Source organism: Euprymna scolopes, chromosome 9 (genome assembly GCF_053919585.1).
Source record: "Euprymna scolopes isolate OS-2025 chromosome 9, ASM5391958v1, whole genome shotgun sequence".
In the NCBI taxonomy this organism is placed as follows: domain Eukaryota; kingdom Metazoa; phylum Mollusca; class Cephalopoda; order Sepiida; family Sepiolidae; genus Euprymna; species Euprymna scolopes.
The window spans coordinates 20,848,993-20,867,145 of record NC_136490.1 but is presented as its reverse complement, the minus strand read 5'-3'; the positions used below and the strand labels follow the sequence as shown (position 1 = coordinate 20,867,145).

At 32.6% G+C, this 18,153-nt stretch overlaps 1 protein-coding gene across 2 annotated transcripts in view; it reads right to left on the bottom strand.

The window, feature by feature from the left end:
* Window positions 1-18,153, bottom strand: part of LOC145284454 (uncharacterized) — an 86,078-nt gene that overhangs the window by 15,550 nt on the left and 52,375 nt on the right. The gene's annotated exons all lie outside the window — the stretch shown is intronic.

The following is an 18,153-nucleotide window of genomic DNA, read 5'->3' as shown; positions in this document are numbered from 1 at the left end:
AAGTACGAATAAACCTTTTTGTTACGCATTCCACTCGGCGTATTTTGTCATGTTATTATATACCGTCAAAACGGGATATAACAGTTAATAACATGCAGTTCTTACTTTTATTAAAATTAAATTCATGTTGAACATGTACGTTTACTTAATTACATCGCCACGATAAACCAAGTGAAAAATAATACATAAAGTTATTACATTTTCTTGAGGATACAATTTAAGAAGTACATGATGTAAAGAGCTGAGATTTGGACATAGCATTTTAGAATATGTTTTGGTTAGGCATGAAAAATTCCAGATCTTTTAATAGTTTTTTTTAATACATGATTTTGAAATTAGTATATGCTTATGATATTTGGTCTTATTTCCACCACCAAAATTGAACACATCAGCATTTTTATTGACTCATAATTAAGGTGCAGCTGGAATTGTTTAAAAAAATAGACATCATTATGTATAGAATTATATTGAATGTTCATATTTAATGTCATTTAATCAGTTTTATTTGATGATACTTTAAAAATTGTCCATCAGTGCAATTTTGCTATTATAAATGATGCAATGTTCACTTTTCACACCTCAAAAATGAAGGCCGAAATTGAATTAGAAATAATTGTACTTTTACTTCCTACTGTCTTCTTATATTAGAAATGATGAAAGCATCTTTTGTGACATTTTTACTAATTACTTTTTTGTCAGTTTGTTTCAAAGCTGCTATGTTGTAATTTTCACATGTTCGTGCTTCTTCACCCTCAGCAGGGTAGTGTATCCTGTTGATTCTGCTTCATTATAATCAGTGTAAAGTAGATGTGGAATCAAATTCTAAATATGTTTTCTATGCCAATCTGTTAAAATTAATATTTGAATCATGGGTCTAGGAAAGATTAGATATACACAAGTTTATCATTTAGATAGGATGAAAATCTTGTTTTCATTGATAACCTGAATTGTTTAACAATGGTAAGAAGGATTCCACTAAAGTCAGAAGTACTAGAATTAGATTGGACAGCTTTTGGCAGAAATAACTTCACAGCTAAATTTATAAGTGTCATTGATATTGTTGAAGTTCTGTGACTTCCTTCTTTGGCGATTTCTTCAAATGGACTCAGGAACTAAATATTTTATTTCAAACAAGTTCCCATCGGTAAGTTGTTAAGATAAGAATATTATAAATATTATCTATCACAAAGGCTTTTTGTTGTTCTTAATTTATTTTCAGCAAATAATATGTTGAATTCCACCATGTGATCACATCTTGAATTAGTTTGTTTTTCCAAATTAAGCTGATCCTGTATTTCAGTTAATTTACTAATAATAGAAAGTGATTAAAGTGAGAAACTGTATTTCTGTTAGATTTAATGATTGTTTCAATGTTTGATAGTTATTGTTTCATATTGTTTATAGTTTCAATGTATATTGTTTATAGTTTCAATGTATATTGTTTATAGTTTCAATGTATATTGTTTATAGTTTCAATGTATATTGTTTATAGTTTCAATGTATATTGTTTATAGTTTCAATGTATATTGTTTATAGTTTCAATGTATGATAATTATTTTGAATCATGTTCATTGACACCAGCAACCATATTTGTTCCTGAATACCGCAAGACTAAGAAAACTTTGAAGATTTTATACTCATCCAGAACATTGTGCAATTCTTCACTTATTCTTGTACCCGTGTGTGCATCAGGGAATGGAACAACTCTAAGCACAGTTCTGCACTGTTCAAAGTCATTTGAAAACCAATGACCTGTCAAACTCAGAATTGGAGTATTATTTTCAGAATTTATTTTAAATAAAAAATAAACAATAGCTTGTTACATTTAGAATATCCTTGAAGGGTCATTTTGATTAATGTTTGCAGTTTATTTTTTATATTGTGAGCAAACTTTGATGGATTTTTGGTATCTTCAGAATTTATTTGAAATAGATTATCTCATTTAAAACAGAAGGGCTCAGCAAAAAAAAGAAAAGTTTGTAAAATTTTTTTTTTAACGGATTTACGATTTTTTCAAGATGTGTAAATTTTGGGCAGTTTATTTGAATATGGTAGACAATCTTTTTGGAGCCTTCTCATTGGCTGTTTTGGATCACGTGATGTAAACAAAGAAAACTAAAGTTTTTTTGTTTAGTAAAATTAACAACTATAATCAGATTGGAAAATATTTCCAAACGGTTTAGTTCGGCCATTTTCTAGTCTCTGGATAAACATTTCTACCCTTTTTGAAAATGTTTCTTCATTAAAATCTTTATAAAAATGTTGTAAAAAGTCGAGACGATTGATCTAAAAATTGATTCTTTTGAGTCTTGATATCCTTTCATAAAGAAAAAACTTTCTACCGGGAAGTTGACCTGGATAAAGAATTAAATATTTTGAGAGAGTCAAAATATTAAGAAGAATTGCAATATTGCAATATTTGTTTTAAAATATTTTGGAAGAGTTCCAAAATATTAAAAATATTTTCAGTAAACTTTGAATGGAGGTTCCCAGAGGGAACTATTTATCTTTCGGATAAAAATCTGAAAGAGTGTAGTCTGTGTGACTAAATTGTTAAAAAGAGTATTAATTATTTATCGTAAAGGTAAATAATAATAAAAAAAATGAATATAAGAGACTGAAGAAGATTTTTTTTTAAAAACAAAGTTAACGAAAGGTTTTTCTTGAGCTCAAATGATTTTTAATTCATAATTTAAATTGAAATGATTTTTAATTCATAATTTAAATTCAAATGACTTTTAATTCATAATTTAAATTAAAAAAAAAAGATTATTAAAAGCTGTTTTTCAGCCTTTTTCCCTTTAAGATTCTTAAAAAAATTTTTCCAGAGAAAAATGCGCCCCTGAATTTTCTTAAAATTTCCTCAGTCTGGCAAGATTTCCGTAAAGAAGAAAAAGAAACCCAAAAGAACTATTTTCAATAGACTTTCCGTCAAATTTCAAGAAGAAAAAAAAGGAAGAACTCTTTTATAAAAGAAATTGTTTGCATCCTTTATTGTAAAGTTTTGTTTTAAAGCCAAAAAGATCTTTATGCTAAAAAAAATGTCTGCTTCTTAAAAAAAAAAAAAAAAAAAAAAGAGAGAGAAAAGAACAAAGCAAAGAAAATACACAAACGTTCGCTGCCTTGATCCAGAACTGTTTTTTTTTTGTAAAAGGCTCAAACTGTGAGTAGTTTTTTGGATGTTAAATAAATTTGTTTTTTTTTTAATCGCATATGGACCTGTATGCATTGTCTTATTTATTTTTTGTCTTATTTTTTTGTTTTTTTGTCTTTTAAAATAAATTTCTTGTTCAACTTATGCATGGATTATGTAATTATTCAAGCGATTTTTTTCTTTTAAATTCTAATTCAGAGAAACAATAAACAGACTTGTTTATTGCATAAAAATAAGAAAAATTATAAAATAAGAAAAACTAATTTCAATAAGAGACGGTTGGATTTTTTTTTTCTTTTTATAAATATATCGAAAATTATTTTACAGTGAAGTATGTTTTTGATGGAATGCTGTAATTTGAACAAAGTTTTGCAACAAGCCTATTAAATCCAATGTCAGATGTTACAGAATACGGTTGAATATCAACAACAATCGTTTCTATTATCAGATGATGGATCTCTTGTGATCTGTGATCATTAGTATTCAACCATTTTTTTTTTAGCCAATATTGATTCTATAGCAGTTTGTTGTTTCACTGAAGGCTCGTAGTTGCTGTCACTTGTTCCTGGAATGTCTGTCCCTGAATATTCATTGTGCTTTCTTCTTTTATCTGCAACTTTTTATTTTTTTTTTTAACGAACATTTCTAAGATGGTTTAACATATTAGTCTTTGTAAAAGTTTTTGCTAATTTGCCACCTTTTGATGTGATGGTTTGACATAACTTGCAAGCAGCTGTATTCTTATTCTTGGGATTGACATCAAAATATTTCCAGCAGAAACTGAGTTGCCATAATGGCTGATGATTGTTGTTAATATTTAGTTCATTTTTTACATATTTAAATTATTTATGTCTGATAACTAATTAGTAATTTATCTTAAAATATACATTATCTAAACCAGAAAAATAAAAATATATATGTAACAATAGAAAAAATCCAAAAATTAGAAACAAAAGTATGACTGATGAAGGCTATATTTTTGGTTCACACATCGTTGCAATTCCTCAATATGAAAGCGGAAGTAATATTTTTTTTGACAGTGATTTAAAGTACAAAATAATAATATTAATTTGATTAAAAAGAGAAAGGAGGGAAATTTTCCATATGCTTACATCTATTTGCCTAAAATTCATTGTAGTTGTAAAAGTCTACATGTTAACATGGCGTAGACGATGCATGTATCTTTGATAAATTTTCAAGCAAAAGGGTGAGTTAACTTGTCTTCCTTTCAAATATAATTAATAATAGTATCATTTATGTCAACAAAATTTTGTTAAATCGGCATTAGAAAACCTATTAATCGTCCAATTTGATAATCGGTACATCCTTAGTTGTGATACAACGAAACAGTACTGTATATGGATGACTATATATATATATATATATATATATATATAATATTAAGCTGAATGTCTGTGTGGGTGTATGTGTGCGTGTGCGTGTGTGTGTGTGTCTAGTCATGAATAGGCTCCTATATGGTTGACTATTTTAAAAAACTGATTATATATAATGATAGAAAATGTATCAAGACACAGGAATGGGTATGTTTGATATGGCAGAACGGTGGTTCATTAAAATTGTGGGGTCTGTGTTCGCGCCTGGTCCACAAAGTATGGAAATAAAAAATTAAAAAAAAAAAACGGTTATAAGTGTTTTTGATATAGATGTACATAAGAATACTTTGATAAGTATGTTTTAACTTAAATAGGGATGGTATAAAATTGTGGGGTCTACGTTCGTGCCTGGCCTTCATAGAATGGAAAGAGGCACAAACTTTAATAAAGACTTTTCATATCTATCTGCGTAAGTATACTTTGATAATTATGTTTCAGTTTGAAGAAATATGGTATAAAATTATGGGGTGTTCGTTCGTGCCTGACCTCCATAGAATAGAAATATGTCACAAAGTTTAACAAGGTTTTTTAATATAGATCCACAGAATATTATGATAATTGTTTCAGTGTGAACAGGTATGGTATAATAAATTATGGGGGTTATCTATTTTATTTTTAATTTCATCATATTTTGCTTTGGTTTTGATACCCCTAAATTCGAAGATATCTCTTTACAACCCTTCCTTTTCATAACCTATCATACTTTCATGAATCAGAGTCCATTTTCTGTAGGTTGTTTTTGATCCCAGTCAACGACGGGTACTTTTGCTAGTGTATATATATATATATATATATATATATACACACACAAACACACACACACACATATATATATATTCATACACACACGCACACATATATATACACACACATATATACAAACACATACACACACACATATATATACATTCGCACACATATATACACACATACATGATGATGATTGCAACGTCTTGTCAGACAACTCCCACTCCCTCAGACACTTAAAAGTCCATAAGCCTAAAAATCACTTCCATCGCCACAGGACTATTTTAATAGACAAATGCCTGAGAGAGTATCTATACACAGATGATGTTATAGAGTCTTAGCTTTGTACGACAGCTATGTTTCTCTCTCGGTTCAAAATGTTGAGATCCAGCAACAAGCAAGAGCAAGATAGCCAGCAACAAATTAAACTGCAGACCAGCTTAATGCGGGTACTGGTCTTCCGCTTTATGGTTTTTTAAATCAGAGATTTGCTTCTCCTAGAAAGGTTGCCTTCACCATGGCTTACGGGAGCCCTCTTCACCCCAACACACACATACATACACACAAACATGGTGCTAGTTGGCCGCTGACCCCGAAAAACAGTTCTTTCACCCTTTGGAAGGTCTTGTTTTTAATCCTTCAGGGAGACTAGCCACCCTCCTCAACAAACAAGTCTAGTGTGGGGAACCAGTTTAGTCGCCGGTGACCCAACCATGAGGCAGGTAGTACTGGGTTACATGCTACCAGTAGCATATGACATGACCTGACATGACCTCACATACATACACGTATATATACATTCACACATATATATACATGTATATACACATACATATATGCACACATATATACACATATATTAACACACACACACACACACATATATATAAAGCCACACCCACCACCTCATCATGCATCTTGTAAATTCTAGTGCAATTTATCAAAATCTTCAAAAACATAACTGCTCCTCTTCCGATTTTAGACAAATCTTAGTAACACAAAAACAATACATTCTGAAACAAATTTTAAAAGGTTAAAAATACTCAAAACTTTCTACATAAAAAACTTGCTAAAATAGATCAATATTTCTTATCAAACCAGTAACACTTTTTAGAAATACTTGTCATAATACTCCCTTTATTCACGTAGCCCAAATTCTGACCTCAAAATTCAGCTTGTTGGTCTCCCCACTGATGCCCCACTGTCTGCAAATACAGATGCAATCCTTTATCTGTATAAGAGCCAAATACGTTCTAAAATGGACGCTGCTCTGCACGCCTCATCCTGCCTTGATAAAGTTCAAAACTGGCTTTGAAACCTCATAGGTGATACTCTTTTCTCTCTCCTGCAATCTCTTTCCCACAGAAGACATGTTGCGAGCCTGTCTCTGCTCTATTATTTTCATGACAAGTGCTCGTCTGAGCTCCAATCTATGATCCCCCCTTGTCAGACTTTCACAAAAAACACTCAACTAGCTACAACCACTATCAACAATTTCCCCCACTCCTGTGCTTAAATCTAAATGCAGATTCCATGATCAAAGCTTCTTTCTTAGAACTGCCCGCCTGCTTCTTGATCAACTACAATATCGTAGCTTTCAAGTACTATGTAAACAAATTCTTTTTGAACTGTTCCCTTAAATAGTTAAATTCTACCCAACTTATACTATTAACGTAGTCCAGCATCTGTCCAATGTCGCCTTGAATTACTGCATCATTGGTGCATTTATTTGATCTCTTGAAAGTCTATCCAAAGTTCATAGATCCTAATCCAGAAATCATCCTTCCCTTCATTACTGAGATAGTACAAGAGTAGTGATCATTTTGGTTTATATTAAATGAGGTCAATTCCAGTGCCATTTTTTTTTATTCATATGGGGAAACTTTTTTATTCAATTCCATAAATATGGAAAAAAAAATAATAATAAATAAAACAAATATATTTCAGTTGTCATATAGGATGGGGGAGGTCAGGGGTTAGAGATTTACACAGAAGAGCATACAGCAGCCCAGAAAAAAGGTCAAGTATTTCGAGTTGGCTTTTAGAGGTCAGATTCCTATTGTTCCAACTTTTTCTTAATCAATCCAAAAAGGTAAAGACTATGATTCTGATCTAATCCGCAGTTAAAGTGCCATGAATCATGCCAATAAGACAATCAGTATCTGTGCAAACTCTACATAATTTTAAATAAACTTTTTTAAAATAAAATGAAGAAATCTTTAAAAAAAAAAAAAAAAAAAAAATATGTAATTACGGTGTTATTTTATCATAAACAATAATCTTGCAAACAAATACCATCTGTGGCCTGTATAGTTGAAAACATATCAATAGATGTTATCGACTTCTCTTTATGTTATTTAATATCAATGATAAAACAATTACAGCATAACACATTAGTGAATAAGTCCTGGTCTGACATATAGATGGCACCACTAATAAAAAACCGATAAGATTTTTTATAAAGTATTAACCTTCACATAGCATGTGTGAAAATGTTATCCCAACTGGATTATAAGTTTACAAATTGCAGCTATTTAAGTGAAGCTACTGCTGACTATTTTTAAAACAATAGAAAAATCTAAATTTCGTTTGTTGTTAAAGAATTGCTTTCTATTGGGGAAAAAATAATGTCCAAGATTCCCGAGTTTCACAAGATACAACTGAAGAAGGTTGGAGGTTACAGCGACCAAAACATTGTGTAAATAACACTAAAGAAAAAAAAAATCTAATTTAAACACATGGCTTAATAAATGTTATTCAGACTCTGATCCTTCAAAAAGAAGGATTAAGAAGTTGAATGCGAACTTTAAATGCAGTTGTGTGACACTATATCATAGTGCCACGGTTGGTAGTTGCTTATGCACCCTCCCCCTGCATGGACAGGTGGTAATTTGGCTGTAGGCTGAGGGATACATCGAAATGCAACCTCAGAATTACCTTTCCCTTTTTCGCTCTCTTTTCGTCTGGGCAGCATGAGGTGAGCACATATTTTCTGTCCATCTGTAGATGAGAGAATGGGGAGCCCCCTTCCTCTCATCATTAGTTAGGTTAGTTAGTTTTAAGGAGCTAATTGTGTTCAGTTTATTGTATGAAAACATTTGTAGAATAAAATAGCTAAGATCTTATATATACAATTGTGTCGTGTGTTGTTTGTGCCTGTATTGAATGTCTGCCTAAGGTCAAAGGACATGGGTCTGAAGACGAAGAAGATTCCATACAGAATGACACCAGAGTGGGGGACACAGCCCTGAGTGAAGGAGATGGCCACACCCAACATTTCAGGTATGCCTTTGATCTTACGTCTGACAAAAGACGTCTAATCAACAGATCTTCATACGTGGACTGTTTCCAGGACATTTAGTGTAACACGTGGGTCGGTCACACGCCAGTGACCGACTGATCATGTTATAGTTGTACAGACACAAATGATAGTAAATGCTCAGGTCAAATTCAACAATTATCTAAGAAAACATTAAAAACATCCAAAAACTAATTTTGATCGATCATAAATTAAAATTGTGCAAAAACCTGTGGCACAACAGATAAAATACTTAGTAAAATTCAGTTGTAAATTACATTTTTCTTGAGGTTGAAGGTTCAATCTTCAGTGCCAGCAATAGTCAAAATACTATTGCAAATTACTTAAGACTTCTACTTAGTCATGGATTAAATAAACGGTTCCGTTTGAAATTCCACAGACAGATTCTTTAGTTCAACAAGATACACCTGAAGAAGGTTGGACGTTATATCGACGGAAATATGAAACTAACACTCTAGATGAGAATTGGTTATTCATATTATTTGGAATCTTTAGACTACTGTTCTCACCTTGAGTATCATTTTCAGAACGTTTTGGTCGATGTAACCGCCGACCTTCTTGAAGCATATGTTATCTAACTCGGGAATGCTTCTGATGGAATGAAAGCATGCTACCTGCATGAAGTAAATAAAAGGTTCCTTCTGAAATTCTGTCCAAATTCCCGAGTTCCATAGAAACATTCCAGAGTTTGACAAGATACACCTGAAGAAGATCGGAGGTTACATTTACCACAACCGTGTAAAGATGAGAACAGTAGTCTGACGATTCAAAATAATACGAACTGCATTACTTTTTCCTAAACTGAAATGTTGCACACAAATATTATCTAGTCTTACAGATCACTATTAGGATTTATTTTCAAAAGTTTGATTAATTGTGTGATTCTATTATTGTTGTTTATTTAATTCTGTTCACCTGTATTCCATTCAATTTATTTGGCAAAAAATAAATAAATAAAACAATTCAACTGTTATGTAGAGAAAGAGTTGTAGAAATTTACACAGACGAGGATACAGTAGTCAAGCACCTTTATGTACATATTCGCTGGACAATGTAAATGCTAAGGTCTACATGCACGTTCTGTCGAGGTTGTCTGTCAGTCAGTTGATCATCTCTTCAGCTGCTCCAAGCTATGATTCGGCTTCAAGTCTGTCCTAACTCTAACCTTAAAATCCAACTCAACTCTGACGCTCATCAATTGATTGTTGTGGTCATAGTCGCTGTCGTTAAACATTTCTAACTGGACACAAGTAAAACATTGTCACCTATCAATCCTTTCTATTGTTGTTAACTCATAGACACTTCCCAATGTGCCTACAAACCAAATCTAAATATACCTACAGGTCCATGGTTTGATCGCGCCATTAGTTACTGTCACACCCTGGCCCAAACTCCCATGTCAAGTTTATTTTGTCTATCTTCCTACCTACTGTCAAACCTTATTCTCCATTTCTTTTATCCCTTTCATTTTTTCTCCTACTTCCTAGTACTTCACCAAGATACAAGAATACTGATTCAGAAAGCGTCTCTCTTGAAATCAGCAGTATAATAGCTCCTTGTAGGGTCTGTGTAAACCTCTTCCTCCTACAGGAGTAAATAATAGGTCCTAGGGTACATCATAATGCCCACTGAAGAGATTGTAGGCCAAAATTAGATCACTATAATCATCAGTGCTCAAGGTAGAAAAGGTTAATGTTCTTGAGTCGGCTTTCATAGGGCAGATTACTATTGAAACTGCTCTTTTTTTAAATGCAAAAGGTAAAGACTGTGATTCTAATCTAATCTCAGCTAAAGTGTGCCGGGAATCTGACCAATAAGTCAATCAGTGTCTGTGTAAATTTGTACATGATTTTAAATAAACTTCTCCTTTGAATTGGAGTAAATATTATTAGAAACCACTTAAGCGCAAAAAGCCTAAACAAATTTACAGGTTGTTTGTATAACGGAAACGCACACTGTTGTTCCCGTGTAAGGGCAAATGATACAATGCTATTTACAATGGCCACACAATAAGCTCTCGCCATCGACAAGAAGGTCAATAAAGCCACCAAAGACTAAATCAATAGCCGCATTAATCTGGTGACGCTAACATGCGTAATAATAAAGAAAAAACATCTTGATTAAGAGGATTGTTAATATCTTTAATTAATTACATTATCAACTTCAGATCCTTCGACAAACAATTACCATTATTGTTCTTCTCAAGAAAAGAACATTTCAAACAATCTTTATGACAAAAACAACAAAGTTGGCTTCAGTTGATAGTGAAACTGAGATTAATGTATTATATTTTTCTTTGTACTTTTTACTTTTTCTTGGAAATTACTGTGTTGATCTGGCTAAAATTTTGTATGAACCTTTGTTATGGTAAGGTGCAGCAAACTAAGTGCTATAGTATCTGTTTAATACACAGTTATATGTAATTGAGATTAATAAGGATTAGACTCCACTATACCACAGGTTTTCTTGGAAACTACTAGATTGATCTGGATGAAATTTTGTATGAATCTTTGTTATGTTCAACGGATTAAGTATTATAATATGTAATTTGATTAGTCTCCACTATATCATATTTACTCTAGAGGTTTTCTTGGAAACTACTAGGCCAATTTGGATGAAATTTTGTATGAATCTTTGTTATGTTCAACGGATTAAGTATTATAATATGTAATTTGATTAGTCTCCACTATATCATATTTACTCTAGAGGTTTTCTTGGAAACTACTAGGCCAATTTGGATGAAATTTTGTATGAATCTTTGTTATGTTCAACGGATTAAGTATTATAATATGTAATTTGATTAGTCTCCACTATATCATATTTACTCTAGAGGTTTTCTTGGAAACTACTAGGCCAATTTGGATGAAATTTTGTATGAATCTTTGTTATGTTCAACGGATTAAGTATTATAATATGTAATTTGATTAGTCTCCACTATATCATATTTACTCTAGAGGTTTTCTTGGAAACTACTAGGCCAATTTGGATGAAATTTTGTATGAACCTTTCTTATAAGATGCAGCGAACTAAGTATTATATCTATTTGATGCACAGTTAGGGATTAATAGGGATTAGTATTTAATGCAAAAAAAAAAAAAAAGCACAAAATTAACCATATTGAACCATCAATTTAGTATAAAGTACTCATTCTAAGTCAACGGGCCATAACTTTTTCCCCGTTTTTAATGTGCTGAAAAGTCTAATTTGATAGTAATCTTAAACAATGCATTTTATTTTCTAAATTTAAATTCACAAATTTTGTATTAAGACGGAAACCGATATGCTTTATCTTCTTCATAAAAGAATACAACATCAGTCACTGCTAGAATGGCATATGGCATAATCACATTGACACATCGGTTCCCGTCAAATCACTGAAGTTAAGCAATGTTGAGTCTGGTCATTACTAAAATGGGTGACTGATTTGGGAACACCTCCCTGCAAGAGTTGCAAAAACCTAACGCTGTCATCTCCCCTAATGGGGATATACATGTGACTGGGGACCGCTTGTGAATTTCATACTCCTATGGAACTTCCTCCTTTGGAGGAAGCTGGTTAAACCCAAATAGGGTTAGTGCCATTTCACACACACACACACACACACACACACACACACACACACTGCTGAGATGATATGGAATTAAATAGTCCTAATACCTAATAGCAAAGACACTGACTAACAAGTTTATTCAAGGGGAAGTATAATCTCATTTATATAACTCACTATGTCTGTCTGTTTGTCTCCATTCTTTCAAATTGCACCTCCTTCACAATGGTAGGCTGCAGAACGGTGCGAGGGCTCAACAAATTGCATTTTTTCTAGGCCATTTTTTATTTTTATGAGTGTTTACTCAATTAAAATAGTTGCTAAAGGATAAAAAAAAAAGGTTAAAATTGAAAGAAATCAGAACTTATCAAGCGTTAAGTTGACTTCAAATGTCTTCTACACATGTGCAAACATTTATACGTTAAATGAGCTTTGTATGTTAATTTAAGTTTATTTTTAACTTTTTATTATCCAGCTGACAGTGGCTTACCCAGTAACGTCTCCATGTTGGAGACACTTTAAATTTTGTTTTGGTTTTGATTCTAGCTGATAGTACTGAAGTCATTTTTTTTTTTTTTTAACTTCTGAAATTAATTTTTTTTATACAGCATTTCACATTTGGTAGCAAAAAATGTTTGTTCATTTAACTAAAGTATAGTGTACTCAAAAAATTAGTTTTTAGAGACTAATGATGAAATTCGTGTCACGCTAAGCAATTTACGTGATTAAAAATTAAATCGACAGCTTACAATTATTGATTTTTTGTCATTTCTTCATAAAAATAATAGAACTCGATTTATGAGGTTTATTCTAATTTGAAAATCTTAAAAAATACTTATATCCATCTTATATAAAAGTTACTGTGTGTGTGTGTGTGTGAGAGAGAGAGAGAGAGAGAGAGAGGGAGAGAGTTCCTTCCTCATAGGTTCCGAAAGGGCTGAGCCTATCCTTTGCAAATTTTGCAGAAAGGTAATTTATATGTCTGGCAGTGGTCTTAGATATGTTTTGTACAGAAATTCATCCGATAAGTATCAAAAATCGAAAAAAATCCAATCTTAAAAATAGTCTTTCCTCTCTTATAGATAAAAAAGAAGAATTTTTATAGGGGAATATATTTCACAAGGGAAATAATAAAATCTCAGCAAATCATTTTAAAAAATTGAAAAAAGCCGATCTTAAAAAATAGTCTTTCTTTCTTATAAATAAAAAAAAGAATTTTTACAAGGCAATATTTTACATTACACTAGCCTAGGGAAATAAAATCTCGGCAAATCATTTCTTCTTAAAAACCTGATTTATTATCATCTGGAGATATAGCTTAATGATAATCAATTAATCAGTTGTAAAGCATTTGAGTATAGATCGAATGATCCCTTGTTCAAGCCCGGGTGTACCTCTCCATTTTATTTAATTTTTTCTTATTAATGAATTCAATTTACGATAAAAGAAGAGGTACGATTTAAAATTGCCAAAAATCATTTCTTCGTTTGCATATTTTAAAACTAAACATTAATCAGAAGTGAGTTTTCCTAGGGCATTCATCGACAAGTCTAAATATCAGCTGACATGATATTGTAAACAAACACAGACCGAATTGGATGAACAACATTATCATTATTAATTTTTTTTTTAAATTTTGCGAATTAGTCCACCAGGTAAATTATTCCTCGTAATATATAATAATCAATAGAAGATTGATTCTATAATCATACATACACGATCTGCATAAATTAAAATATCATATTTAAGCATATTGTACGACCGGGCAACACCAGGCATTCAGATAGTTTTCAATACAATTTTAGCTTGAATTCTAATTTAGTGCTGCAAATTATTGACAGTGAGAAAAATAAGAAAAATGAAAAGTTCGAGAGTTTAAACGGTTTCTTAAAAAATTTGAATAAAATTTGTATGGTAGCGATAATATATACATACTGTAATTTGAAAATACTTTCAAATGACAAATTACTGTTAAGTTAGGTTCAGTGAAGAAAAATAGAGGCACAGTTGTAAGATCCAAGGCAATGAAGGATGGAGAGTTTTTTATTGTTCATAATATGATGTAACCCATAAAACACAATAGGGTAAAATCTATACGTAATTGTAATATTTCCACAAACTCACTGTAAGGACAATTATTTTGAAAAAACTTGTTAGATGAAAATTACTCATACAATTAATATAATTTAAGTCAATATATTAAAAAATATTATAATAGAGTATTGGCCCACTATAAGAAGGAGAATTCAGTAAAATCCAAACAAAAATTCAAATATAAATGAAATTAAAATATAGGATATTTTTATAGACTAATTTGTAATGATTAACGGACTGTGGAGGTTAATTTTAAAATCAACCGGATTTGAATGTCTGGTTGGTAGTTTTTGTTTTACGGCATATCAACCCTTTTCAGGTTATTTAATGTCGAATTCAGTGATTTTGAAGAACAATTTTTTAATAGAGTATTTTTGTTTTTTCCAAGTCAGTTTCTATTTAACCCATAGTTGGGACCCTAACAGGTCCTACCACTCCGGGTCAGAGTGGACCTGGGGGCAATGTAATTAAAGGGTGGCTCCACGCTCCCCAAAGTCCGCAAACTGGGGCCTCACCATCGGATATAGTTTAAGGTCATATCCAGGACCTTGAATGTCTGGATTGAAAGATATTGTGTATTTATGAGAGAGAGAGAGAGAGAGAGAGAGAGAGAGAGAGAGAGAGAGAGAGAGAGAGAGAGATCATGTGAAGTTCGCCAACATCTCTAAGTCAAAGTCTTTCTGTGGAGCGAATTCGTTTGTGATTAAACTTTTATTAAGTCACTAAAACTTATTTATTCAGAGACAACTTTACAAATAAATTAGCTGAATACTAAAGAAAGCCAGAGAAAAAGAACGAAAAAGGAAATAAAGAAAAGAAAAAAAATAGAAAAAGAAAAGAAGGAAAAAATAAATAGAAATATAGAATGAAGAGCAAGAAAGCATATTGCAATTTGAAAAATTTAAGAATGTTCTTTTCTTTTCTATTTAACTTTTCAAAATTAATGACACCTTTTTCTCTGTTAACTTATTTGAAGGAAGTAAAAAAGATTGTATTCAAAGTTGATATGAAATGAATAAAAATGATTTAACATAAAATTTGTTTTAGTCATCTTCATATTAATAAAATAAAGGCGATTTTTACCCTGGAGAAAGAGACAGTATACCATTACACCCGCAGGTGCCAGAAAAAAAAAATTCAAAATGATCGCTACCTGAGAGTACTTGTGTATAATAATGGGGTTGGGAATATGCCAGAATAAACTATATATATATATATATATATATATATATATATATATATATATATATATATATATGTGTGTGTGTGTGTGTGTATGTATATATATATATATATATATATACATATATATATATATATAAATACATGGTGATTGCCACTTCTTGCTTGACAGAAGAAGACCATCTTTCCCTTGTTTTATTGTTGATTACTCATTCATTTTCATGTATTTTTGAAATATTTTTTTTATTTATTTAAATTATATACACATATATACACTTATACACACATACATATACACATGTGGAGATGTGATCAAGATGCATCAATTCCTATTTTCTGTGCGAACGAAGGTGGCTCTTCAGACAAGCCCTGCTCTTACACAGTCTATTGCAAAGGTCACACTTAAGCTGAGATTGAGGGATGCCAACTGGTGCTGCTCTACTGTGGACGCTCATATGAAGCTTCAGGCCTCCACTCGATTTACAGACCACATAGCAAACAGAACATCTGTGCCCTGCAATGTTTTCCCCATCAAGGAAAGATTGATCTCCATGTGAACGCTTGTGGCTAGCTAGGCCAGCTCCGGATAAAGTCATTTTACCGCATAAATCACAGGTGTGGTTCTGCATGAAATCCTCCGACAGACTTGATATATCTGACAGATTTTTCTTCCGGATATCACGCTCCATTTTTGCATGCTCATATTTTTTCTTCTCAAAACTATCACAGCATGATAGACCAAGGAGCGCCACTTTTTACGATCATTGGAAGCACTTTCCCAACTGAACATGTCAATACCAAGAGCTTTAAGATTATCTTTGATGTTATCCTTAAAGCGTTTCCTCAGTTTATGTTGTGGACGCTTTCCTTGTGTAATTTCACCATAGAACAGGCGCTTTGGCAATCTATCGTCGTCCATCCTTGTCAGATGTCCAGCCCATCTCATCTGGTTGCGTATAATCAACTTCTTGATACAAGGTATGTCAGCTCGCATGAGAACATCCATATCAGGTATAAAAGTGCTCTACCTGATGCCCAGAATGTGTGTCAGGAATTTCTGGTGCACTCTCTCCATGACTTTTATGTGTCTACCATAAGTTGTCCAGGCCTCAGAAGCGTAAGGCAGGAATGGTAAAATACAAGCTTGATAGACACTGATCTTTGTATGAATAGTTATACCCCTGTCAGACCATACTCGCTTCTCTAAGCCACTAAAAGTATAGTTGACCTCAGCATCCAGGGTTCCATCTCTGGCGAGAGTACTACCCAAACACACAAATGTGTCAACCATGGCAAGTGTCTGGTTGTTGACAAAAATATTTGGTTCCACATACAAACTACCGGATGGAGGTGTGAACATAACCTTAGTCTTCTTAAGACTAATAGTAAGCCCAAAAGACGCACAGGCCCCTGAAAACAGATCCATGATACCCTGCATATCCCTCTCACCATGGGCCACAAGATCGGCGTCATCCGCATAAAGCAATTCACGAACCAGGTGCTGAAAGATCCTTGTAGAAGCATGAAAACGACGAAGATCAAAGACCTTACCTGTGGTTCTGAAACGCAAATAAACACCTAGAGAACATTCCCTAAAAGCATACAATAACATAGTTGCAAAATAAATTGACAAAAGTGTAGGTGCTAAGATATCGCCCTGCTTCACACCATTGTCGACCGAAATGGGCTCTGATAGGTATCCGTTGAAGTTCAGGCGAGTCTTCATATTAGTGTGGAGCTCCCTGAGTAATCGTAGAAATTGAGGTGGCATCCCAACTTCCCCAGAATTATCCATAGGGCACTTCTGTTCACCGTATCAAAAGCCTTAGCCAAATCAACAAAAACCTGATAAAGCGGAACACGGTGTTCAGTACATTTCTCTTGCAACTGCCGAGCAGAGAAGATCATGTCCGTGGTTCCTCTGCCCGGACGAAAGCCACTTTAGTTTTCTGGAATGACGGATGGACAAATATACTTTAACAATCTATTGAGTAGAACTCTGGAAAATACTTTGCCAACTGCTTCCAACAAACTTATCCCACAATAAATTCCACAGTCGGTCCTGGGCCCCTTTCCCTTGTACAGTGATATAAGAACTGCATCAACCCAATCCTGATGTATGGAAACACCCTTCCAGACATCAGTGATAAGATGAAGAATTTCATGAATAAGTTTATACATACATACATACATACATACATACATACAAATTTATGTTCTTTGTGATAAAAGCATTGTTTGAATTTTCGAATAAAAATACATATGAAATACGTTTATAAACCAAATTACAACTCAATATTATATCAAATAAACAAATATGTATTTGTTTAAAATTAATATTTCAGTGATGTTATCATCTTGTTTCCATTGGTGATATTTTTTAATGTCTGGAAGATTGTGCTTATCAGGCAGAGGTTTACTTGACCTGTGATTGTCCTTTTTTTCAATAGGCCAGTAAACACAGAGTTTGGGAAAACTAAAACAAATTCTATTTTATCAAGAAAGAGAGGCTGATGTAATAATTCAGTACAGTGAGATTGGATAACCTCTTCCTCTTGAAAAACAGAGAAAATGAGTTAGAGAGGACCGGACAGTACCGGATTGCCTGCCACTTATCTCCACATCTGTAAAAACCCTGAACCTATGAGTTACAAACATCAAACTAAATAGCTGAGTCAGTACAAAAACACTTTAATTAGAAAGTGTATTTAGAATT